Here is a 24884-nt window from a genome sequence, read left to right on the forward strand (position 1 = left end):
CCCATCAGCAGATCCCACCAGCTCGGCAGTTTCCGAATGAAGACCTCCTTAAACTCAATTGGATAGACCTGTCACAGCATAGAATACCTTCATAGCAACCCCTCCATGAATGCTTAGTTGAATAATCGGAGACTGTAGCTTATAGTCAGGTTGGCACAAAAACTTGGCCACCCACAAACACAACCAATGGAATCTCAAATAAAACATCCTCTAAGCCTCAGTCTTTAAAAGATTGGGGAGGTAAGTAAATGCTCTGTTCAGAGAGCTCAGTATTTGGTATGGAAATATTTATAGAACAAAGCGTTTACCTATGAAACAAAGAGTTTACCTAGATTCTAAATAACCCATAATTGTATTCTTATAACAAACATATGCCTACTTCAGGTGTGACTCGGTAAAAGACCCACCTGCCTCTGCCTCCCGAGTGCTGGGATCAATGGTGTGCATCACCGAGGTCTGGCTTGAGGTTTATTTCTCAAGACAGACAGGAAATGGATGTGGGAGAAGCACCGGGAAACATGGGCGTTTCCTTCTGAAGCAGGTGAAGTGATAGAGGGAGCAGCTCCTGTTTCCTGGGCTGGCTCTGCTGTATCTTTTCATCATAGAGGCCAATGGTGCTGCCGTTTGGGTGAGGTCACCTAATGGTGGCAAGCTGGCTACTTTATGTCAGCCTGACAAAGAACTTGAGTCCTGTTAAGAAGAAAACTCTCTTGATGACTTGCTTCCAGCAGATTGGCCTGTGGCTGTATTTGTGGGTATTAAAACTATTTTTACTAAATCAGAGTCTTGTAAACTGAATTTTGATCATACTCACCCCAGTTCCTCCTTTTAACTCTTACCAGCTCTACCTTTCCTAACTTCATGCCCTCTTTTGGTAAATTGTCTTAAATATAACAGCCCATTGACTCCAAATTTCTGTCAATATACTTTTTTTTTAAATAGAGTAAGGCTATTTGGAACGTGATTGATCAAGAGACACATCTGTAGAGAAAACTGAATCTAATTCTGTCCCCCAGAAGAAAACCCCAATATTAGGTCATTTAATTCTAACATCTTATTTTCAAATAAGCAGTCTGGAGAAGTAGGTGTTTTGTTTAGCTAGGCCATTATGGATTTACTCTGAGTCTCAGTGGAAGACAAGTCAGAGCTCTTACTTTAGAAGAATATATTATTACTTGTTATTACTACCATCTCAGAGTTTTATTGCTGTGAGAAGACACCATGACTAAGGCAACTCTTATAAAAGAAAACGTTAGTTTGGGGCTGGCTTACAGTTTCAGAGGTTCAGTTCATTATCATCATGGTGGGAAACATGGCAGTGTCCAGGCAGTCATCGTGCTAGAGGAGCCGAGAGCTCTATATCTTGATCCGTAGGTAGCAGGAGAAGGCCATACTGGCTGTAGACTGAGTGTATACAAGACCCCAAAAGGGGAAGCCCTTGGTCCTGCCAAGACTGAACTCCCAGTGAACGTGATTGTTGGGGGGAGGGCGGTAATGGGGGGAGGATTGAGAGTGGAACACCCATAGAGAAGGTGAGGGGGAGGGGCTAGGGGGATGTTGGCCCGGAACCCGGGAAGGGGAATAAAAATCGAAATGTAAATAAGAAATACTCAAGTTAATAAAGATGAAAAAAAGAAAAAACCCAAAACCGGCCTTCCTACACGGTGACACACTTCCTCCAGCAAGGCCAGACCTAACTAAGGCCATACCACCTAATAGTGTCATTCTCTATGGGCCTAGTATTCAAACACACAAGTCTATGGTAAGCATCATTTCTCCGTAGTCTCAGATTTTGTTCTTGCCTTGACTTCCCTCAGTGATTGCCTGTTCCCTGTAAGTGTGAGTGAAGGAAGCTCTTTGGTCCCTAAGTTGCTCTTGTTCATGGTGTTTATTACAGCAACAGCAGCACACAGTAGACCAGATGGGATCTGGCAAACGGGAAGTTGGGAAGGTGCCTGTTGCTGAAGATTCCTTTTCAAATCTTCTTTACCTTTAAAAATATTATTTTATTATTGTGTATATGTATGAAATATGGGTGGAGGGCACAGACAGTGTGTGCCTGTGCGTGTGTGCGTGTGTGCGTGCGTGCGTGCGTGTGTGTGTGTGTGTGTGTGTGTGTGTGTGAGAGAGAGAGAGTGTGTGTGTGTGTATGTGTGTGTGTGTGGTGTGTAGGTTAGAGGAGTCTGTCCTCCATTTCCATCTGTGTGTTTGTTGTGGAGATTCAACTCAGGTTGTTAATTTTGTGACAAATGCCTTTACCCAATGAGCCATCTTTCTGGTTCTCTTGTCATTTTAAGAAGGATAGTGTAGGCTTGCTCCTTTAAACATTACCTGACAAATGATTCTGAGAGAATGCTTATCTCTCACCAAAGATGGATGTCAACTAGTGGTGGTGGTAGGAGAAAATGTCTTCCATTCATAAAGGGAAATGTGTCTTCCATTCATGAGTGATTTCTCACAGAGTCTTATGATTCCTAAAGAAAATTGATAAAGCTGAGATTTTTTTTTTTTTTTTTTTTTGGTCTTGAACATTCTACCTGATGGATGAATTTATATTGACTAAGTCTGCCTTTGGAAAAGCAAGAGACACTTACTGACCAGTTTTCTTGGGAAATTGAAACATCAAAATAAATAGCATGGCCCAGTGGGTAAAGGCGCCCCAATCTGATCCTTGGAACGAATGTGAAAAGCTGGATGAGGCTGAGCCCATCCCGAATCTCAGCACTGCTGGGGCCAGATGGAAGGCAGAGACGGGAAACATCACTCAGAAGCTTGCAGGGCAGCCAGCCTGGAGTGTGCTGAAAGGCAGAAGTGGCAGGGCAGACCCAGCAGACTGGAAGATGACAGCTGACTCTTGAAGTTGCCTTTGACCTCCTATGTGTGCTGTGGAATGTTCTCTAATATTCTCTGTCTCCGTCTCTGTCTCCCTCTCCGTCTCCCTCTCCCTCTCCCTCCCCCACCTCTCTCTCTCTCTCTCTCTCTCTCTCTCTCTCTCTCTCTGTGTGTGTGTGTGTGTGTGTGTGTGTGTGTGTTTCCCTCCCTCTCAATGAGTAAATAAATCAATAATGGTAATGAGTCATAGGTCATTAAATGAAATAGGATCCTTTGGGTCTCTATTGATAGATAAGTGAATGGAAAGAACTTTCCAATTCTTTCCTGTGTTAGTCGGGGATGGATGTCAAACAACAGGTGCAGAAAGAGTTTAGGAAATAGACAACTCATTATTTGGAAGGCTTCTGTAGTGAGAGTTTACTAGGCAGCAATGGTCAGAGGAAGCCAAGCTTGATAGTCTGAGTCATAGGCCTAGTTCAGTGGTGGAGAGTTTGCCTAGCATGTGTGAAGACCCTAAATTCCCTTCCCAGCACTGTGAAACAAAAAACAAACCAGGAGTAATAGTGTAGCCTCACAGTTTTTCCTGCTGGGGTCTCACCAGAAGTCTGTGGCGTGAGTCACGGGAGCATGAGATGGACCCAGGTGAGACTGGCCCAGGTTCCCTGAGAGTACAGGTTGTGGCTCTTGAAACCTGTCAAGCATGAGAGGGGCAGTGGGGAGAGTCTAAGGAATTGTTCTAGAGCAAGGAGATAGATACCATCCTTGGAGCATGTGATCTTGCTCTAAGACATCTTGGATTAATGCTATTGTTGGGTCCCAGTTGACTGGCATCTATGGATTGGATAATGGCATGTTGGCTTACTAACTGAGATGCTCAGGAAATTGTCCTATGAGGGAGTCCTTGTTTTGTGAAATATATGCTGGCATATACAGGGAGCCTGTCTGCAGCTCACTATCTAGTGCTTCAGGAGAATGCTAAAGACTGAAGAATTGATTACCACGATGAAGGAGGCAGGAACTCCTATCTGCTTTGTGCTGCTTCTGCAAGTTTAAATGAGATTAGAATGATTTCAAAATTAACTTTTTAAAGTTGGAAAGCTTAGGGAAGGACCACAGTACTGTTTGGAATTGAAAGCGATGTATGACAGTGACGTTGAATATGGAGAATGATGGTGGATGGAATCATCTTGGTTGTGTGTGTGCTGTGTGTGGCGGGTGCACACAGAGGCTAGAGCAGAACATGGAGTATCTTCCTTTATGACTCTCTGCTTTATTACCTTGAAATAAGGGCCTCTTACTGAACTGGGCAGGAGCTTGCAGATTCTACTAGAGTGTGTAGCTTGTGAGCTCCCAGTACCTTCCCCTCTTTGTACCCCACCTCCCTGTGCTGGTTGAATTTTATCAACTTGTCATGAACCTGGGCATATCTAAAAAGGGAAACTTAACTGAGAAAATAACTCCATAAGATTGGCCTGTCAGATCTGTAGGTCATGGTCTTGATTAATGCAATCATGTGGGCAGTGTAAACCTTGGACAGGTAATCGTGGACAGTGTAAGAACGCAGGCTGAGCAAATTACGGGGAGAAAGCCAGCAAGCAGCACTCCTCCATGGCTTCTGCTTCAGTTTCTGCTTCCAGGTCCCTGCCTTGAGTGCCTGTCCTGACTTCCTTTGTTGGGAGGAGTCTGACCTGAAAGTGTAAGCTGAAATAAACCCTCTCCTCCAGTTTCTTTTGGTCCTGATGTTTTATCATAGCAATAGAAACCCTAACACAGCTCCAGTGCCTAGGGCTACAGACACACAGATATGCCTGGCTTTTTACGTGAGTTCTTGGGATTTGTTCTTAGGTATAAGTACTTGCAAAGCAAACACTCTTACTCAAGACTCAGGTGAGTTTGGGGGTAAAGGAACATGATGTATGATTTTGGGGTAACAGTGTCTGACCTGTCTACTTGGGTGAGTTCTTTAGGCAAATATGCTATTGTTGCCTTTTAAAAAGAGAAAAACAATGTAGACTTGTATGCTATCAGCCAGTGCACAGTGATAGTTGGGACAGTGTATCTTGTTTTAGATACTTTAATACTTTTAATGGGAGAATTCCTCCAAGCCTGTGGTTGCTAATGGAAACTGGAATGACCCTGTGTTTGTTTCATTGTCCCTCAGCCTTCTCCTTGCCACCTGGTATCTCTTTCCAAGGTCCTGGCTTCTCGTTCTGTTTCCGCTTTCACTGACTTTTCTTGCCCCTCTTTGCCCCTCCCTCATATCTAAACCCTCACCTTCATTCTTTTCCTTTGGCCAAGTATTTCCTTGCTCGAATCCTTTTATTCTCTCAGCCTCTGACTTGCCCCTCCCCCTCAGAGTTTTGTTCTTCCCATCCTCCTGTAGCCACAACTATCAGAGTATTCTTTCCACTGTATCTTCATGGAGGAGAAGGCCAATCTGAGGTAGTTCCAGAGCAGACACTCTATAATAAATGCGGTTTTATTAATAACTACCATTTACTGGCTCATTGCTATGGGCCAAGGATGTGCAGGCTGCATTCTGCATCTTTGCATTCACTCCTGACAGCAACAGCTTGGAGAATGTGTTCGACTCCCATTTTGCAGACTAGAAAGTAGAGGCACCGAACAAAAAAGAAAGACTTAAGTCCAAAGCTCAGATCAGAGATCAGCGACAAAACTCAAGCTGCATTTCTGTTACATAGTTACAGGTATTAATTCCACAACTGGGCTCTGCAGAGAGTACCTTATGGGCTAAGTCATCTGCATGAGGCTCATTAAGAAGTCAGCAGTCCTGAAGTCCTGTTTCTTGGGCCAGCGTGTGGGGGAGGGAAGCTGAGTTATGTGTCATGCTCTAAATGGCAGGGCCTTGGCAAGTGGTTATATATCACCAGTGCATGTTGCTACGGAGAGTCATCCCATCCCCCCTTGCTGGCAAGAGTCTCTTTTCTGGGTGTCACAGGAACTAATTATGTGCTGTTAAATCCAAGACCCATTTTATATTCCGGTGGTAAATCTCACATGTCAGGAGCAGTTAGTGACACTGTGGCATATTGCCGTCAGTTCATGCTGAACTGTGGGCATTAAGTCCTCTCAGGCTAGAGACATTTAAATAGCCACGCCTGCTGTTACCCACTGCCACCCGAGTGGTACTTCAAGGTGACTAGTTCAGGCCATCCCTCCAAGTCACAGTCTGGAGACTGCAGAGGTTTGCGAATGCAGTTCATTCTGGAAGTCTGACTTTAGTTTTGCTTTCGAGATGGGGTCTTATGCTATTGTCCGGGTTGGTCTCAAACTGCAGCCTTCCTGCCTCAGCCCTCTGAGTGGTGGAATTGTAATGATATGCTGAAAGGCCGGATGAGCCTTGAGTGCCTAGGAGGAAGGGAAGAGAGAGTTACTGAGGATGAGGCCCTGCATCGGTCTGTGGATCTTCTTAAAGATGGTGCCTCTGTTCTTACGTGAGCCCAATATAGTAACAGCAGCTAAGTTCTGTGGTCTAGTTGGCCAAATTGGATTATTGGATGTGTAGACCTCCTTAAAATAGCAGCAGCAGCAGCAGCAGCAGCAGCAGCAGCAGCAGCAGCAGCAGCAGCAGCCAAAGCTCTAGTTGGAATTTGAAATCACTGCTCATATATTGCTTATCTATGGACTCTTAGTTTGTACTCTTAGTTCTTAGAGAAAAAATGCAGGAATTAGAATCGCCCGGCAAGTACCTCTCCTTGGCTTGTTTTTGTTCGGTTTGGGAGAGCAAAACGAGGTTCTCTTTTGACCGCGTCTGTGATGTTGTAAAGGTATCCTTACTGAGGGGAAAACACAGCCGGCTTATGTGGCTTATGTGGTAGACATTAGGATTGTCCTTAAGGGAAATTCCCCTGTCGGTTTTGGGTTTTTAGGATGTTGGCGACAGGATACATGGGAAATTGAAGCCACTGGATATGCCTGGGGTGTGACTGAGCATCAGAAGCATCTGAGAGAAGTTGCTCTCACGGGAGCACTAGACGGTGGAGTCCATTGAGCCAGAGTCTGCCTTGGAACCGGCTTTATCAGTGGCTCAGCCCAGAGGTAATTGACTCTTCCGCTCACCAAGCTCTCAAGGACCCTCTTTGGTGAAGAATCTCTTTGTTTTCTCTCCACCCTGGGATTAGCTACTGAAGCCAGACTATTCACAGAGAATGCAAATCATTACCACCACGAAATGGTTTCTGGAAATCCCTGTTGTGTACAGTTTGAAGTGGTGATCACTTAGCAAACTACAGAGAGAGGGAGGTGGGCAGGTACACACCAGAACTCAGGGGAGGGACTCGGAGGAAACCGTTTCTCCCTGAGGAGCTATAGGAAGTTAATGGCTGCTGCGGGGAGAAAGAGACATTTTCTCCAGTGGTGTAACTGACGGTGAGGTGTCCACACTCCTATGGGTAACCTGTCCTTATCCTCCTGTAAGAAACCATAATGAAAATTATTAGATGATGAGGAAAAAAAACAAAAGCTACGAAAGTTGAGAGGGGGGATATTTGGGAAGTGTAAAAGGATAGGACGGAGTGGGAGGGGGCGAGAAAATGGAGGCGAATGTGATCTAAATAACATACTCAAGCATGAAAATTTCAAAGAAACCCGGTGTCATATGTATTAACATATGCTAATAAAATATAAAGAGATTGAAGAATTGATGTTGGGGTAGGGTAGGTTACCATCAATCATTTAGTGCAGGGCAGAAACTTCCCTAGGAGTGTAATAAGCATGTACCAGGATCTGAAGGAATTCATCATGGATTTAAATCTAGCCCTTTAATAAGGCGCTGTGTCCTTATTAACTGAAACCAAATAGCAACATCCGGCAAGGGTAGAGGAGGCCATATGAATGGCTTATTAGAAGTGGAAATTAAAGTCCAGGAGTAATTATTTGGTCATAAATCTTTGTTTGCTTTGTGTGTGTGTGTAAAACATTTTCCACTGATTTTTCCTGCAAGTTAGTCCCTAGCAGGAACTTCCGCCAAAAAGTCATCAGTGTTCAGCAGCCAGATACGGTCTGATCTTAAGAAGTGACAAGTTGAATTTGCAAGGATAGGTAGCTATGATTAGAGAGTGATAATCACGGCTGATTCAGACGACGCTGTCATCCTTGCTGGGTCACAGCAAGCCTTCCCTATTTTACATGTCAAAACGGGTAAAAAATAAATGGCCCTGCTTTTCTGAGGTCAAGTCTGTACCGTTAGGCCTGTGTTTAAACTGTCCCAGGCTGTCCATGTCTTCCCCAAGTAGTGATCTCATAACACTGCTTTCCAAAGCCGAGCACTCTCAGAGCCGGTGTTCTTTGCCACGTCACCAGCTCCTCGTTCTCTGTTGCTACATTGTACATTGAAAATGAAGGAGGAGGGAAGCCATCTGCTCCAGTCAGCTTTGTGGAGGCTATAGCCACTGATGGTCCAGAACTCATTCTCATCCAACCCCAGGCAGTGTGATGTTGGGGGTCACCATCCCCCATATCCCAGGCTGTAGCTTTCTCAGCCAGGGACCTGGCTTCCAGGAACTGATGCTGATGATGTCGTTTTTTTTTTTTTTTTTTTTTTTTTTTTTTTGGTTCTTTTTTTTTCGGAGCTGGGGACCGAACCCAGGGCCTTGCGCTTCCTAGGTAAGCGCTCTACCACTGAGCTAAATCCCCAACCCCGATGATGTCGTTTTTTAATCCCTGGTTCATCTCTCTACTTAAAATGCAAAGATGTCCTGCAACCTCCTGTGTCCTAGTTCGTAGAGACATAGCTGTTACAGAATGATTTTATGATTTTGGCCTAAAGCAAAAGTTGAGTTAGAAATGAGTGTCATGGTATGCACAAAAATAAATTATGATTTTTTTTGAGATGTAAACGTTATTATCACAAGTAATTTTTATTCGTGGCAGAAAAAAATAAGATTAGATCTCAGTACAAGAAATAAAAATTTCTTTAAAAAAATCACTGTGCCACTGTCCAGAAATAAGATGAAATTTTGCATTAAATATATAGATCCCCCCTCAGGATTTTATATCCATTAAAACCATAGAAATGGAATCATGCTATGTCCCACATGCTACATTTCATAAATGGCTCCCTTTATTACAACAGTTCCTGTGTGGGCATTAAGTATTCATCATCACTTAAAATGGCTTGCTGGACACATCGATGATATCCTGCTATTTTCACCCATAGCTCCTTGCTGTAAAGAACATCTGGACATATGGTTGTGTGCTTGTTTGACTCTGTGTCCAAGATAACCTTCTATAGCATTACATACATTGAAAGCTTGTGAGATTTGTTACCTGGCTAGTCTCCCCAAAGTGTATTCTTGTCAATCTGGTGTGTGTGTGTGTGTGTGTGTGTGTGTGTGTGTGTGTGTATGTGCATGTGTGCATATATGTGGTGTGTGTGTGTGTGAGTGTGTGCAAGTGTGTGCGAGTGTGTGCGAGTGTGTGTTAGTGTGTGTGTATGTGCGTGTGTGTGTGTGTGTGTGTGTGTGTGAGAGAGAGAGAGAGAGAGAGAGAGAGAGAGAGAGAGAGGAGAGTATATGAGTGCTTGTGTATGTGTTGTTTGTTTGTTTGAGATAGAGTCTGTCATTCTGTAATCCAGATCAGCCTGAGACTCATTTTGTAGCCCAGGCTAGTCTTGAACTCACAGCAGTTCCCGTCTTTATTAAAACACATCTTTCTGTATAGCGTTGATCATTTGTGTTTTGCAGTAAATCAGCCACTAAGTGTTCTTTTCATTTTTTTTTCTGTAGAGACATCCTTAATTCAGCTTGCAGTTCTGTGAGTGCACTCGACACATTAGAGTATGGTTTTCCTTTGTCTCCTTGCTTTGCCCCCTTCTGGGTTTGACTTTTGATTGCAGTTCAGTCAGGTGTGAGGTTAATTTAGTGGGTGTGTGAGCAGTCTGCATTAGTGGGTCTTGGTACTTGGTACTAACAATTTAAATACTTCTAATCTAAAGAAATTATAGGAGGTAAAGGGCTGCATAGCAGATCCTCCCAGATCCTTCAGTTCACTGCCTTGCCCCCGGTAGACCTGTTCTTAAATCACCCAAGAAAAGAGCAGTAGCCGGCTTTCACCAGCACAGCCCCTGAACTGCAGCTGGTTGGTTTTTTAAAGTGTTTTTTTAAAACTATTTCATCAACTCACCTATTGTTATTCATCCTCAAATGTAATATCTTTGGTTCTTGGGGCCTTGGCAATCTGACAGTTTTATGGTTATGCAAATGTTATTAAGCTTCTCGGGATGGTGATGGATGTTCTTCCGGCTGGTGGCTGCCAGTATAGGCACGTCACCTTCAGCTGTCACAGGGCTGGCTGGTGTGACCTTCATCTCAGGCTGTTGGAAAACACACTTGCCATGCATCCCAGGACACTTTGGAGTGGTTGCCTGGGCAACCTCCATTGCCTCTAATCAGGTGCCCCAAGGATAACCTGGGTCCCAGAGGGAACACCACATCTGAGGAGACAACTCTGTCCGCAGCACTGCAGCAGGAGCATTTCCGTGCATTTTAGGGTACTCTGCTAATGTTTGGGGGTGGGAGAGTGTGCCAGAATCTTAAGATGAATCAAGGAAGGAGGAAGGAGAGTGAGAGGAAGGGAGTTAATAGAACAGGAAAGAAAAAGAGGCAGGGAGATTGCGTTGAAGCAATGGGCAAACTCAAGATAATAAATAAAAGAATGTTCGTACCCAAGAAAACGTCGTGGTGCAATCGGAGTAGAGGCCAGAGTCATGCTTAGAAAGATTCTAGGTGATAAATACTCAGGGTTGGGTATGGTGGTACGTGCCTGTGCTCCTAGCATGTGGGAGCTGAGACAGGTGGACTGTGGATTCTAGGGCTGCCTGTACAAAGACAGATCAAGGCCAGTCTGAAATACATAGAGACACCCTGTCTCAAAACAACAATAACCAAACAGCAGTGTGTGGAGCAGGAGGAAATGGGGTGAAACTTTCTGAAAACAAGCCAATAAAACACACTACACACCCCCAAATAAACAGACGTGTGTGTGTGTATGTGTGTGTATGTGTGTGTGTGTGTGTGTGTGTGTAGTTAAACTGTTTTGAGGAACCGACATTGTATTCTTTTTTCTGGAATCAGAATGGTATTATACAGAATCAAAGGACATAGTTTCCTTGTTATTTTCAAAAATTAAAATGATTTCAGACTTGAAACTGGCATGGAGTCAGCTGTGTGCGCACGTGTACAGAATTGTACCGGGAGGATGATGGTGGCAGGCAGCAGGCTTTGGTTCCTCTGAGCTCTGAGGGGAGAGGACCATTGTGTGGCTTTGGATGAAGGCTAATTTGGATTTTAAATATAATTCACCCTTGAATACCCAGAACTGCCCTGAAACCCGCTTTTTGAGCATCCTAAGCTGATTATAGGAGGAATGCAGATGTTGTTGTAATTGATATTTGAACTCTGAGCCCTTGCTCAAGTATAGGTACTTAGTAAATGTCAGACAGCGGTGACATTGCCAGACTTCAGGACCTCACAATCATTTACATATTTTCTAGGGATCAGATTTGTAGTTCTGTGGTCTGTTGGGTATGGGATAGCATTCCTAAAGGGTTATAGGAGAGACGTTGAACAGATGCTTTAAAGAGGATGAGGGATTGCTTTAGGATGGCTTTGCACTCTGGAGCAGCCAGCAGGAGTGGAAGGACCATTACCTTCCCCTGGACCAGAAGAAGCAAAAAAGGAAGCTGTGTCTCTGGGGCTCAGCGAAGACTCTGGCCATAGAACGGTAAATGCAGCCAGACCTGTGGCAGAGTCCAGGGGTTGGGGTAGAGTTAGTAGGTCAGTAGGTTAGTAGGTCAACATCTCTGCTCTTCGTTTTCCTCTTGGTTCCTTCAGCGAGCCAAGGTCTTCTGGACCCTAAGGGGTAAGAGGTGCTCCCATGCAGAGGACAGCTTCCTGAACCCCAAAGGAGAACAGACGATGGGAATGAGTGTGTGGGGTAACGGAAGTGAAAAGGAGGAATAATAGGAACATGTGCTTAGTATCCTTGCATTCTCGAAGGATCTCCTTGCACTTTGGGGGCATAAGCATTTGGAAGAGAAGTTGTTTATGTAGAGATGTTTTTGTAACCCCTGGCAGCAGAATGTCAACACTGGGCGGTCTGGTCTTCCGACTTTCCTAGTTGATTACTCTCTTTTTGTGGGGTGTTCCACTGAGTCTAGTATGCATTCCACAGTTAATGTGGGGAGAGTGGGAATTCATGCTTTAAGACTTTTTAACATTAGGAATCGCCGTCTGTTTGAACTATCTCACCAGCACCTAGCCAGGTACCCAGCAACAATAAATACTAATGGCTTGAATAGATGTTGGAAGAACTGTGTGCTCACCTCTTCCATGACCAATTCGGTGCTGTCAGTGCATCTTCATAAAGAAAGAGGCAGCTGTCTTTCCAACTCTGGGCCTATTGCATTGTGACACCTCAGTGAAAGGCAGGGAAGGAGCAGGGTTCTGTTTCTTTATGGCTCAAGCTCTGGCTCCATCATGGTGACAGTAGAGACATGTTGGGTCCATTGGTAGCAATAGACTAACCCGTGTTTTGCATCTCCTCTGAGCTAAGGTGTGTAACTGGCTCCTGTAATAAGGATGGGGCTAGCGCTCTTACAGCGATGGAGAGTCGACTGAAACTGGGTCAGGACTGAGGTCAGTAGGACTGATCATATGCAGTAGAGGATTCAGAGAATTCAAATTCATGAAATAGGGATGCATACATTACCCAAGGTGGCGAGGACATATAACCTATCCCTCAGAATGGATCAGAGCAAACCAGAGTCACCAAGATCAGCCCCTGGTTACTGTCTTTAAAGCACAGAAGGCCGCGTGTGTGGCATTGTATAGGGGTTAGAATTTAGCCCTGGGTGTAAATTACTCAAGGACCAGTGTAACTAGGGCTCAGAGATGACTCAGCTGGGAGAAGCTGTCTGCTGTTGCCAGGGACCTAGGTTTGGTTGCCAGCACACATATGGCGGCTCACGATCATCTGTCCTAGCGGATGCCTGTTCTTTGCCTCTGAACGTGGAGCACAAACTTAAATGCAGATAAATGCTCAGCTATATAAGATAATAAGATAATAAAAACAATAAATATTTTAAAGACACGTGTAAGTCTCCCAGACCTAGTCTGTAGAGCTAGTAAAAGTTAATGTTTTAGTGTAATAAATACTAAGACATTGATATTACACTTTTATATGGTTATATAGTTTGGTCTTTCTCAGCAACTTACAGAAACAATCTTATGTATGAATCAATCTCTCTCTCTCTCTCTCTCTCTCTATGTGTGTGTGTGTGTGTGTGTGTGTGTGTGTGTACATGTGCACTAGGCATGCGTTTGGTTTCATTCCTTACACACTAACTACTTTATCTTTCTGAGGGTCTACAAACCCCAAAGATTCCCCCCGTATGCGCCTCCCCAGCACTGGGATGACAAGCAGAGTTGTCTTAGGGTTGTATTGCCGTGGAGAGACACCATGACCAAGGCAAGTCTTGTAAGGGATAACATTTAACTGGGGCTGGCTGACAGTTTCAGAAGTTCAGTCCATTATCATCATAGCAGGAAGCATGGCAGTGTCCAGGCAGACATAGTGCTGGGGAGTTCTGCATCTTGATCTGACTACAGCAAGGAGGGACTGTCTTCCAGGCAGTGGGAGGAGGGTCCTTTCTACACTGGGTGAAGCCTAAGCATAGGACCTAACAGCCTGCCTACACAGTGACACACTTCCCCCAACAAGGCCACACCTATTCCAACAAGGGCACACTTCCTAACAGTGCCGTTTCCCATGGACCAAGCTTATTCAAACCATGACAGTAGACAACCACGCCCAGCTCTTTAACTTGATCACCAGAAAGCCAACTCAAGTTCTCAAGCTTACGTGGAAAGTCCTTTACTGACTGAACTTTCTCCTCAGCCTCTGGGCCAGCCTTTTAACAGACTACTGTAATTGACTAGTACCTGCCAAGGTCCATTTCAGTAGTCTCCACCGTCTGCTTTGCAGTTAGAGCCTTAGTGCATATCTGGGTACGCGTCTACCCACAGTGGAACATAAACAGTTCTTTCCCAACATTTTCACTGCCTCCAGCATCCTTTCTTAATCTCTCTGAATCTAATAAGCAATTTTATTTGTTTGTGACAGAGTCATGCTGGAGCTGGGGGCTGGCTTTTATCCTCAGAGCTGTCTTCTTGCATTTATTTAAATCTTCATATCATTGACATTCATCTTTGCTCTTGGTGCTCTTAAACCACGCCCATGTTTGCTTGTCTGTTTTCACTTAAAAAATTAAATGAGGTAAAGCAACATCTTTTTTTCATGTCACAGACAAAATAATAGTGCATGTTTCTTCTGCTAGAAGAATCCCCAGGCATTCTCTTATACAGTTCACGTCTTTTACTGTTGGCTTAATCTGGAATCTAGTCTAAGATATCTCAATGTCATATAGAGATAAATGACTTTAAAATCAATGCATCAGTAATTTATCATGCTTCCAGATGAGTTCCTTGACTTGAGAGAAATATGTTGGGAAATAACTTATCGGAGAGCAGAGAGCTCCATGACTAAGCAGAGGAGAAAGCTTGTGATTTTCCAAGCGCTTCTATTTGAGTTTTAGCATTGGCCTTACTTGCTATGTGACACCAGACACATTACTGTAGAGCCTTTGTTTCCTCATCTATAAAGTTGAATGATGGTACTTATAAGGTAATTACCGTCGTTAAGCCAGTAGCAGTTTTATTCTAGGTAACAAATAATTATTAGTTAGAATTGTTATTTACTTTTAGAGGAGGAAACTGAGTCACTGTGTTCCTTTCCATCAGGGTTTCAACATCACATGCATCTTTTTTCTCCACTGCCTTTAGATCACATTATGTGCTGTCTTTATGTGTGTTTGCATACAATATGTGTGTGTGTGTGTGTGTGTGTGTGTGTGTGTGTGTGTGTGTGTGTGTGGGTGTGTAGATCCTTATTTGTACATGTGAACATAAGGTCAGAGGTCAGCACAGAGTGTCTTCCTCAGTTGCTCTCTGCCATATATCTTGAGACAGGGAGCTCAGTGATTTACCCAGACTCATTGGCCAGTAAGGTCCCAGGATCTTTCTGTGTCTGCACACGCACCCCATCCCCCGCCCAATGCTAGCATTTTAGACATATGCTGCTAGAGCCAGTTTATTACATTGGTACTAGGGATTGAACTTAGGTCCTAATGCTTGCCTGGCAAGTACTTTATCCACTGAGCCATCTCCCCATCCTGCATGTTGTTCTGTATAACCAGAACATCAAAGTTGCCCCTCAGCCCAGAGCCGAATTCTGAATTAACAGCTCTCAGTTTGTCTTCGAGAGGCAATGCTTAACGGTACCTCTTTCGATTCTGCATTGCAGGGATAGAGGGTGAGGGCAGAGCTGTTCCTGGACGCAGAGGTTCTCATCCAGGTCTCATAAACTTCTCCAGAAGGACTCAGAGTACCTTCCCTGTCAGATAACCTACACGTGTAAACGGCATTGCTTTAGTTACTCATGGAAAAGGTTTTCCACATGGACAGTCCCGTCGTGCACTGCCAGGAATGTATTAATTTTCACAGTACTGACGAACCTAAGGTATTATTTCCCCCCTTTTATAATTATGTTTTCAAAACAGCTGATTTCAGCAACGTGTTTGATATTCCAAGCACAGAAATGGGGAGAAGTGAAAAAAGAAAACCAACTACATCCTTGAAGTGGCTTCAGACATGAGATGCACGGTAGAAGTGTGGTGACTTCTGGCTTCTGGTGATGATTTCCAGTTCCTGTGGGATGACCTGGCTCTCTTGAAACTTCAAGGGCTGTGCACCGGGTTTCCCGAGCCTTTTTGCATCAGAGCTGCCTCCTCTGGATTAGCTGGGGCCTCCCTTTCTGCTGAGCGTGGGCTCCTTTATCTCTGGCCGTATGTCTTCAGTGTTGATTCATTTATAATTACTGGAATCATGTGGACCTTATTACTTTAGTTAGCTGCGGCAATCTTTAGTCAGATTAAATACCTCATCAGAAGCCAGTGCCCTTGGCCTCTCTTTTATCTTCAGGGCATTCTGGAGGACCCTTATTGTCCAGGAATGGTGGACTTTGGTATTATAAGAAACCTGGCCACGAGCAAGCAATCTAATCTCTCTCTTGTTTGCATTGCTAATAACTGTACTTAACTGGTGGGTTGCTAGGAGTGTTAAGCTGGGCCACTTAGGCAATGAGCGTAGCATGCTAACTGGAGCATGGAGGTTCTTTCTTTCTCTCTCTTTTTTAGCATACCGACAATCATCATTAGTCTTTTTATTCACAGCAGCACAATTCTAGAGACTGAAAACACTCTTGCAGGCACATTTCATGTACTGACATAGCCATAGTTCTCGTATAGTGGCTTTTCTTCTGTTCTTAAAACAGCAGGGCAATTTACTTTATTCATTTTTTAATAGTGCTGATCATACAGCTCCAAAGACTGAATGTTCTCTCGGTATATTAGTAGGAAAAATAGAAGTATATTCATAATATTTCTTGAAGTTCATTATTGTATATGCCTGAAGTCATATCATTTATTTGAATGTTCTATTGTATGTGTGGTAATAGTACTTTGGGAACGGAAGCCATACAGCAATGATGACAGCTTTTGCTCTTGCACCTGAAGAGGAAGCTGCAGAGAATCCCAATTTGGGTTACCCTTCCTAACGGTTCCATAGCCTGCGAACTGCTAGCCTTGGTTAGGTCAGACTGGCGCCATCTGCCAGTGTGTTTATTACCAGTGTGTATGGCTAAGAACATTTGTTTTCAGATAATTACAGGTTTGTAAGAAGTTACCCAAAAGTGCACACAAGGTCATGCCTATCCTTCACTTACCTTCTTCCAAAGGTAATAGAATAACAGTAGCATAATAAAAATAAAATAAGATAAATATCAGGAAATTGATGCTGACATTATCTGCTAAACTATTCGCATGAGGAAATATTTCTCCTGGTCAGTAAATCATTTTTATTTTCTTTAAGAGACATTTTAAAATGTCATCATCATTATTATTACTATTAATACATTAGAATATGTGTGTGTGAGTGTCTGTGTGTGATGTGTGTGCATGTGTTTGCGCATGTGTGTATTAAGTGTCCTCTCTTAGGAGCCATCTACCTAGACTTTTTTTTCCTTTTTTTCTTTATTAACTTAAGTATTTCTTATTTACATTTTGAATGTTATTCCCTTTCCTGGTTTCCGGGCCAACATCCCCCTAACCCCTTTCCTTCCCCTTCTCTACGGGTGTTCCCCTCCCTATCCTCCCCCCATTACTGCCCTCCCCCCAACAATCACATTCACTGGGGGTTCAGTCTTGGCAGGACCAAGGGCTTCCCCTTCCACTGGTGCTCTTACTAGGATATTCATTTCTACCTCTGAGGTTAGAGTCCAGGGTCAGTCCATGTATAGTCTTTGGGTAGTGACTTAGTCCCTGGAAGCTCTGGTTGCTTGGCATTGTTGTTCATAAGGGGTCTCAAGCCCCTTCAAGCTCTTCCAGTCCTTTCTCTGATTCCTTCAACGGGGGTCCCGTTCTCAGTTCAGTGGTTTGCTGCTGACATTCACCTATGTATTTGCTGTATTCTGGCTGCGTCTCTCAGGAGAGATCTACATCCAGTTCCTGTCAGCCTGCACTTCTTTGTTTCATCCATCTTGTCTAATTGGGTGGCTGTATATGTATGGGCCACATGTAGGGCAGGCTCTGAATGGGTGTTCCTTCAGCCTCTGTTCTAAACTTAGCCTCCCTATTCCTTGCCAAGGGTATTCTTGTTCCCCCTTTAAAGAAGGAGTGAAGCATTCGCATTTTGGTCATCCCTTTTGAGTTTCATGTGTTCTGTGCATCTACTACCTAGACTTTTGAGACTGGTTCTCTCACTGGGACTGGGGCTTGTCAGTCAGGTTAGGCTGGCCACTAGCCAGGGACCCACCTGTTTGCACCTCCCAGGTTCTGGGGTTTCAAGCGCATACTGCCACAGTGGGCTTTTTTATGTGTGTGTTGTGCTTGAACACAGGTCTTCATGCCTGGGCTGAAAGCCGTTGACCAGCTGAACTCCCTCCCCTCCCCACTTTTCGTCAGGTTTGGTTTTCATCTTCTGTGTTCTTTTTTTTTTATTATTATTAACTTGAGTATTTCTTATATACATTTCGAGTGTTATTCCCTTTCCCGGTTTCTGGGCAAACATCCCTCTCCCCCTCCTCCCTCCCCTTTCTTATTGGTGTTCCCCTCCCCATCCTCCCCCCATTGCCGTCCTCCCCCCAACAATCTAGTTCACTGGGGGTTCAGTCTTAGCAGGACCCAGGGCTTCCCCTTCCACTGGTGCTCTTACTAGGATATTCATTGCTACCTATGAGGTCAGAGTCCAGGGTCAGTCCATGTATAGTCTTTGGGTAGGGGCTTAGTCCCTGGAAGCTCTGGTTGCTTGGCATTGTTGTTCATAAGGGGTCTCGAGCCCCTTCAAGCTCTTCAAGTTCTTTCTCTGATTCCTTCAACAGGGGACCTATTCTCAGTTCAGTGGTTTGCTGCTGGCATTCGCCTCTGTATTTGCTGTATTCTGGCTGTGTCTCTCAGGAGAGATCTACATCCGGCTCCTGTCGGTCTGCACTTCTTTGCTTCATCTTGTCTAATTGGGTGGCTGTATATGTATGGGCCACATGTGGGGCAGGCTCTGAATGGGAGTTCCTTCAGTCTCTGTTTTAATCTTTGCCTCTCTATTCCCTGCCAAGGGTATTCTTGTTCCCCTTCTAAGGAAGGAGTGAAGCATTCACATTTTGATCATCCGTCTTGAGTTTCATTTGTTCTAGGCATCTAGAGTAATTCAAGCATTTGGGCTAATAGCCACTTATCAATGAGTACATACCATGTGTGTTTTTCTGTGATTGGGTTACCTCACTCAGGATGATATTTTCCAGTTCCAACCATTTGCCTACGAATTTCATAAAGTCATTGTTTTTGATAGCTGAGTAATAATTCCATTGTGTAGATGTACCACATTTTCTGTATCCATTCCTCTGTTGAAGGGCATCTGGGTTCTTTCCAGCTTCTGGCTATTATAAATAAGGCTGCTATGAACATAGTGGAGCACGTGTCTTTTTTATATGTTGGGGCATCTTTTGGGTATATGCCCAAGAGAGGTATGGCTGGATCCTCAGGCAGTTCATTGTCCAATTTTCTGAGGAACCTCCAGACTGATTTCCGGAATGGTTGTACCAGTCTGCAATCCCACCAACAATGGAGGAGTGTTCCTCTTTCTCCACATCCTCGCCAGCATCTGCTGTCACCTGAGTTTTTGATCTTAGCCATTCTCACTGGTGTGAGGTGAAATCTCAGGGTTGTTTTGATTTGCATTTCCCTTATGACTAAAGATGTTGAACATTTCTTTAGGTGTTTCTCAGCCCTTCGTCATTCCTCAGCTGTGAATTCTTTGTTTAGCTCTGAACCCCATTTTAATAGGGTTATTTGTCTCCCTGCGGTCTAACTTCTTGAGTTCTTTGTATATTTTGGATATAAGGCCTCTATCTGTTGTAGGATTGGTAAAGATCTTTTCCCAATCTGTTGGTTGCCGTTTTGTCCTAACCACAGTGTCCTTTGCCTTACAGAAGCTTTGCAGTTTTATGAGATCCCATTTGTCGATTCTTGATCTTAGAGCATAAGCCATTGGTGTTTTGTTCAGGAAATTTTCTCCAGTGCCCATGTGTTCGAGATGCTTCCCCACTTTTTCTTCTATTAGTTTGAGTGTATCAGGTTTGATGTGGAGGTCCTTTATCCACTTGGACTTAAGCTTTGTACAAGGTGATAAGCATGGATCGATCTGCATTCTTCTACATGTTGCCCTCCAGTTGAACCAGCACCATTTGCTGAAAATGCTATCTTTTTTCCATTGGATGGTTTTGGCTCCTTTGTCAAAAATCAAGTGCCCATAGGTGTGTGGGATCTTCTGTGTTCTGAACAACAGGATCGGGTTCTATCCGGTCCATGTTTCTAATCGCTGAAGTCCTTTACAAAATCACAACTTCTTTCCCAGTGGTAGGGCGCACTACAGCAGGTCTTGTGCCAATAAAGTAAATGTCTGACTTCCGTGTTGATCGTGAATGATTGAGCAGAGTGAGTGTTACTTAAAGGCGTGTGTGTCTAGATTGGATTGGTCAGTAGGGCTGAGATGGCTAGCAAGTTAAGCGGGTTCGAAGAACAATGGCTGCGGGTATCATGATGACAGATGCTCCGTGCCAGTCTGTTGTGACACAGTTTGGCGCTTGTTGCTCCTTTAGTGAGGAGGCCTTGGGTTCTGTGCGTGTATTTGGCCCTGTTGACACAGATAATGCTTAGGTGGGTACTGTCTTCACTAACACTGGTGTGTGCTGTGTGACGACACACCAGGATCCTTTATAAGCGTAGTGTGACTGACTGGCTTGCCTGAAAAGAGACTTGATGAATAGAGTCTCCCAAGACCCATGCTTGTGCAGAGCATTATGGTGCCATCCAGCATGGCTGAGTCTTCCCTGTATGATGCTTCTATGGCCAATCAGAGGCCTGACTTTGTAGTAAATGATGATTCGGAACAACTTATCGTTTAAGGTTCCACATCCAAGAGTGAGCATGTAGGACCTGAGCTCACCTTCACTTTCCTTTGACCCAGCCTGGCCCTGCCCTGACTGATTTCTTCTGGTCTCGGGCTAGTGCACTACGTTGGACTCCAAGTTAATTAATTCGGTGGAAGGTATCCGTCATCTCTCTTGTTCTTTGCTGAGTCATCAGGTCCGTGCTGACCTTGAGAGAATCCAGAGTTACCCTTGTTTTCTACTGCAGGACTAAATGACCCCTTTTCCCGAAGGTAGTCCCGACACTGAGTTGACTGCCCCAGCTGAGACCTCTCCGCAGTCAATCTTTGTATGCCCCTTTAATGATTGCACTTCCACAGGGGCTGTTCCAAGGGGCTTCCTCTTCTAGGACCCTAACCCGTCCTACCCATCCACAAATGCACATCTTTTTAATTTTCCCTCTGTGTAATTCACTGATATGATCAAGGTCATTAGGTAAGAATTCTTGCCATCTTCTTTGTTAAAATCCCCACTTCTCAACATTCTTACTGTTCCTGCTTCAGTTCCTCTGGTTTCGAGCAACTTGACAAGGATTTCTCTTTGTCTCAGTGTCCATCCCCTGTTTGTGCTGTCAATCATGCATAGCCCCTCCCTCTGGGAGATGCTGATTTACAACTTACTCCTCTTTGTTTCTTGAAACTGCCACTCTGTGCCCTCTCACCACAAGAAAATGGTCCCATCTTTCTGACCCTCTGAGGAAGAGCTTTTCGTTGTTGCCGCTGATGCTGTGAGTGGACAGCTCAGTGTTGAAGGACCGTGGTGCCCACAGCAGGATGGTCAGCTAATAGCACCTGGAGTTGGGGTAACCTGAATGCCACCAAATGGCATTGCCAATGCCCACTGAGGGCCCAAGTCAGCCTGTTAAGACCCAGTGCAAACCACGTTTGCCCCTGTCCCTTCATTGCCACCTTCCGTGCAATCCCACTGTCACCCTGTCCCGAGAGATCCCCTCACACTCTTCATCTGTTTACTGCTCCAGTCACCCAGTTGTGACTTAGCTGTGTCTTGACAAAGCTTCTTATTAAAACATGCTGGCAGAGGACAGAAGTGACTGGGTAGCCAAATGTACTGAGTGGCTGTTCTCAGTTCCTTCATTTGGGGTAATATCTGATACGGTGACCTCATTTTATGGTGCCCATCATATGTAGTCTCCTGAGTCATCTTCCATTTCCTTGGCTATATTCCTTAGGACTGTTCTCACCAATAGATTTCATTTGCTCTACCCTGTGCACGCCCTGTGCAGCCCCCTCCACCCCCACGCAGCCACTCCCCACCCCATGCAGTCTCCCTCCTACATGCAACCTATTCTGTGCAGCCCTCCACCGCCCTGCATGCCCTCCTCCTGTGTAGCTCCCGTCCCCCATGCAGCCCCACCCTGCTCAGGCCCTCAGCTCTCTTCCTCTGTCTCCTTCTGCTCGCATATGTCATAAGCTCTGGGCAGATTCTGCCCCTGAACTGAACGTCAGGCTCACACCTTTTTGCCGTTGGATATGTCCAGTCGGTCGCTTACAGGTCGCTTGGACAATGCTTTGTAGAAGGGCTTGCCTCTCCGCTGTCACTAACTCCCAATAATGGGACCCCACAGTATTTTATAAACTCAGTGATTCTTTAAGCATGTTTGGCTGGTTACCCATCAGTAAGAAGGGCATACGTCTAACATGCGAGATTTGTTAATGAACAAGAACATCATAAAACATATAGTAGAAAATGAAAGAATATTAATTTAATGTTTAAACATTTAGGCCCTGCCCATCGGTGCACACCTATATTCTTGGCTGCTTTGGAGGATGAGGCACACGGATCACAAGTTTACGGCCAACACAGGCAATGGTTTAATTTCAAGTTCAACTTAGGCAACTAAGGGAGAGTCTGTCTCGAAACACAAAAGCGGTCTTGGATATATCCCAGTCGTAAAGTACTTGCTTGCCATATTCAAGGTCTTGGCTTCCATTCACCATTGAGAGAGAGAAGGGGGGGGCGGCGCCAGTTGCTTAAACGCATGCGTGCGCGCGAACCTTCTTTCCGTGTGATGCACAGGAGCAAGCCAGGCCTTGTGTTTTGTAGGCAGGCCTTCTCCCCATGAGCCGCCATCCCATTTCCTATCGGCAGCCACTTTATGCCCATCAATTCTTAAAAGCCAGACGTAATACTTAGTTAGGACATTTACTTTGGTTCTTGACTGGATTGTCTAGGTTAAAGCAGTTAACCTTAGAGTTAAATGAAATAAGCATATTTTGGGCTATTCTCATAAAATCATGATGTTCAGACAGAATGATGGTGGTTAGGGGTTGTGGGGCTGAGAGGATACATTATTATAACCTAAGAAGGGGAGGGTTTCAGTCTGCAAAGATGATCGACAATAGTGATGGTTGTAGGAGTAAATGTGCTAATTAATACCCCTCACTTACGCAGTTTGGACCATATGCCGTGATGCTTTGGTGTATTACTACAGTTATAGTTTACTATGGTTAAAGGACACCAAGTAGAAATGCTTCCTCGACCTTCCGAACATGAGGGCGCACACCTTTAATTCTAGCCCTTTGAGAGGCAGAGGCAGCTGGGTCTCTGAGTTTGAGAACAGCCTGGTCTACAAAGTAAGTTCCAGGACATCCAGGGCTATGCAGAAAAAAAAAACCTGTCTCTAAAAACAAACAAACAAGTAATTTAAAAAGAAACATAATTCTAAAATAATTTAAAAAGAATATTTTAAAATAATTGAAATTAAAATTAAATTTAAATTAAAAATAATTTTAAAAGAAAGAAATAATTTAAAAAGGAAGCACCCACCTAATTACTTAATAAAAGTAGTAAATATTGCTATTATTATTATTTGTCTATCAATATCATTACTCATTTTTTCCCATGGATCTCTCTGTGCTTGCAAATCTGGCTCAGTAATTGGTCATTTTACACATTGTGTGCTATGTTTCTTATACTCAATAAGTGATCAGAAAATTGTTTATTTAAATAAATGTTCTAATGAGAGTAGATTTTTGAGCCCTTAAAAAACACATTTGGGGAGTCAACTGCGTGAAAACATGCATGACTTAATCTCAGTATTTGGGAGGCAGATGCAGGCAGATCTCTGAGTTCAAGACCAGCCTGGTCTACAAAGTGAGTTCCAGGACAGTCAGGGCTGCCCAGAGAAACCTTATCCAAAAACAAAACAAAACAAAACAAACAAAATAACCAAAAACTCATGTGTGACAGGAATAAATATTTAATTCATTTTCACTGATATTTAGGGTATACTGATATTCCTTATGTACTCATGTTTATGGTGAAAAGGTATTCTCATGACAAACATATGTACTGGCTAATTAAAACATTGTACTTTGTGTCTTAAAAATGCTTGTAGCTGTATTAAGTTTAAATTGATTGCCTTGGACAAAGTGGGCATAAGAGTAATTAAAAGGTGTGTGTTAGTGGAACCTCCAGGCCACTCCAGCCAGAGAAGCAGGTAAGCTAACTGTAGATTTTCATCCCTTTCCAGGATCCTCAAATTCAATCCCCCAGTCTTATCCTCAGGTCTTTAGCAGAACACCTGATGAAGCCTACCCCCACCACATACTTCTACAGTGGACCACATAGACCTTCCCCTCCAAACTTACTTCCCACAACTCATTGCTTTATCCCAGCCCTCAATTCCAGCAGGCCTCTCTGGCCAGTGAAGCAATTGGGCTAACTGTAGAATTTCCCTCTCCCTCAGTTTCTCCATATACACCCCCCACCAGCCCAGTCTCATCCTCAGCTCTGTAGTAGACTCCTTGCGGCCTCTTCTATTCTCTGCCATGGTGCTGCTGAAACACCTTGCATTCTTCCTTCCTATGGATTCCTCCCCATTCATTAGACCCCACCACACCTCCATTCCTAAATGTCAGCTCCCAATACCTAGAAAAACATTTTACTTGGAGACCTCAATGGTCACACTTAACAGGATCCCAGAAGAATTTATTACCAGGCAACACATAGCCACTACACTCTCCAAAGAACCAGAGAAGGCAACATAAACCAGGGAACAAAATGACGCCCCATTAAAGACAAGATAAGATAATAGCATCCAGAAGAACAGTCTTCCCAAACAGATGCCTAATACCAGTGTAAAAACACAATAACAACCACGACAATATGTCTCCATTAGAGCCCAATGACACTACCACACAAGGCCCTGAGTATTGCAGCATAACTGAAGCATGAGAAAAAGACCATAAATAGCCTTTGTGAATATGATAGAGGTTCCTAAAGAGGACATAAATAAATCCCTTAAAGAAATATATGTAAATATAAACATGGAAGGAAATGAATAAAACAGTTCAATACTGAAAGTAGAAATAGAAGCAAGAAAGAAATCTTAAAATAAGGGCAATCCGGAAATGTAAAATTTAGGAACTTGAGCAGGAACCTCAAAGGCAAACCTCACCAACACTATACAAGAG

At 44.0% G+C, this 24884-nt stretch overlaps 1 protein-coding gene across 15 annotated transcripts in view; it reads left to right on the forward strand.

The window, feature by feature from the left end:
• The window catches only part of Osbpl6 (oxysterol binding protein-like 6), a 191201-nt gene that overhangs the window by 24785 nt on the left and 141532 nt on the right, over window positions 1-24884 (forward strand). For 6 of the 15 annotated variants that reach the window (XM_087651709.1, XM_087651710.1, XM_087651711.1 and 3 more), the window contains exon 2: window positions 6723-6891. The gene's annotated coding sequence lies outside the window, so the exon portion shown is untranslated. 15 annotated transcript variants of the gene reach the window in all.

The sequence above is a fragment of the Rattus norvegicus genome, chromosome 3 (assembly GCF_021556685.1).
Source record: "Rattus norvegicus strain SHRSP/BbbUtx chromosome 3, alternate assembly SHRSP_T2T, whole genome shotgun sequence".
In the NCBI taxonomy this organism is placed as follows: Eukaryota; Metazoa; Chordata; class Mammalia; order Rodentia; family Muridae; genus Rattus; species Rattus norvegicus.